This window comes from Neoarius graeffei, chromosome 19 (genome assembly GCF_027579695.1).
Source record: "Neoarius graeffei isolate fNeoGra1 chromosome 19, fNeoGra1.pri, whole genome shotgun sequence".
NCBI classification, from domain to species: domain Eukaryota; kingdom Metazoa; phylum Chordata; class Actinopteri; order Siluriformes; family Ariidae; genus Neoarius; species Neoarius graeffei.
The window spans coordinates 5,364,516-5,366,710 of NC_083587.1; the positions used below are offsets into that span (position 1 = coordinate 5,364,516).

At 42.1% G+C, this 2,195-nt stretch overlaps 1 non-coding gene across 1 annotated transcript; it reads right to left on the reverse strand.

Annotated features, from left to right (window-relative positions):
- Positions 1-74, reverse strand: trnai-aau (transfer RNA isoleucine (anticodon AAU)). The gene has a single exon. It is a non-coding gene; the product is annotated as a tRNA-Ile (tRNA).
- Positions 75-2,195: the final 2,121 nt, after the last annotated feature.

Here is a 2,195-nt window from a genome sequence, read left to right on the forward strand (position 1 = left end):
TGGCCAGTACAGGGATCAAACATGTGACCTTGGCATTATTAGCACCATGCTCTAACCAACTGAGCTAACTGGCCAAGGAAAAGAAATGTCATGGCTGCTGAGGTGCTTCACTAAATAGTGATGAGTTGGTGACTTTCCCTTGAACAGATATCTTTTCTCTTGATTATTGTTTTGAAGCCCTCAGTTTGACCCACTCACATATTTACACAGGGGGATGAAAATCCCAACATCCAGTCTGAAAAACTTATTCTATCTACTGAGCAAAGTCAGCATGGATAGCTTTAACAATGTGAAAGAAGGATGCACACCTACTTCCTTTCTTCAACATGGTGGTCCAAAAGCCACCATGTGCTCTGAAGAACCACTTCTCGCTAAGCTCGACCCAATTGCTCTCACTGAACAATAAAGCAACATCTGCTTCCTGAAACATGTGTCAAAAGAAGGAGAAGCAGGCCAAGGGTCCCATGTCAGGAAATTAGGTAGTTTTAAAAGACTGGAGCCTTGAAGATCACTGAGGAAAAGGCTTCTTCCTGTCCTGAAAACAACACATCCAATAATGGATGGAAATGGCCGGTACAGGGATGCTTTTATGGCTGAGGACTACAGGTGACTGGCTAACTTTCGGACTGCAGTTGTCATGAACAGTTTTGCACTCAAGTTTCCATCAATGAACAGTTTATAACATCAACAAAACAGACTCGATGTTAAAAATTTTATAATCATGCTGTTATCACCCAAATGAGCTTCTTCAAAAAAAGCTTCTGCTCACAGTCTGACCATGGGCTGTAACCAGCAACCAAAATCAAATCAGGTTACAAGATCTTGAAAGGATTTAGGTGCAAAGTTGCACTTAATAAGTACAAATTGCCTTGGTATGAGCAGAGAAAATGCAATCATGATGAAATATTTTATGATTTCATCAGCAGATGACAATTTGCAGATGGATCTTTGACTTTCTGACAGGCAGATAATTGGACAGGTGGTGATAATTGGTAGCCACACTTCCACCTCACTGATCCTGAACAGAGGTGCGCCACTGGGCTGTGTGCTCAGTCCCCTCATGTACTCCTTGTTCACCCATGACTGTACTGCTAAATACAGCACCAACATCATCAACAAGTTTGCTGATGGCACTACCATCTTGGGCCTCCTTACGGACAATGATGAAACAGCATGCAGAGAGGAAGTGAAGGCATTAGCTAGCTGGTGCCAGGACAACAACCTCTCTCTCAACGTCAGTAAAACTAAGGAGATGATAGTGGACTACAGGAGACAGCAAGGGAGGACACACTAGCCCATCTAGTCATAGACATTTTTAGGGCATCATTTGTGACAAAATCACAGACAGATGGTCTTCTTCTTTGTTTCTTCTCTTATTCACCATGAATAAAAATAATAATAATAAAAAAGCCCCAAGACAAGGAATGACACTTTCAGCCTTGACTTTGCTCCATTTTGGCAACCACTCAGGGATTAATGCACTGGACCTGAAATGCACTGGGGTTCTTTTCAGTGCAAGTTGAAGCCTGCCTTCATGGTGTAAGCTGGTGGTGTCAACTGACCCTTTTATAGTGTTTGCCAATTAATTTCATCAAGGGTGTCATCTATTTCATTTACATTACAGAACTTTGAAAATGAGAATGCTGTCAGATTTGTGGAAATCCCAGATTCACAAATGTGGTCCCAGAATATGTTCGGTGCAGTAGATTTGATATTGTTTCCTTATCAAATGCATGCACTTCCCCCAGAACTGCTGGTAATGAGCAGAATAATAGAATGAGGTGTGTTGGAAGAAGAGAAAATATAATAGAAGGCAGCACAAGTTGCTTGGAAACCATCCATGAAGGCAGAAAACCCTTTTGCCTTCTTACACTCACAGCTAATATACCCTCCTGGGCAGGGAATTGAACACTGGTCTTCTGCATGACAGGCAGAGATACTGGCCACTATACTTATGAGGACAAAGGTCACCACCTTGTATAGATCATGGACAGTTCTGAAAAACTTAAAAAAAAACAAGACAAGGAATGACCCTTTCAGCCTTGACTTTGCTCAATTTTGGCAGTCACTCAGGGATTATAATGCATTGGACCTGAAATGCACTGGGGTTCTTTTCAGTGCAAGCTGAACCCTGCCTTCAAGGTGTTAGCTGGTGGTGTCAACTGATGTTCGGTGCAAGAGATTTTATATTGTGT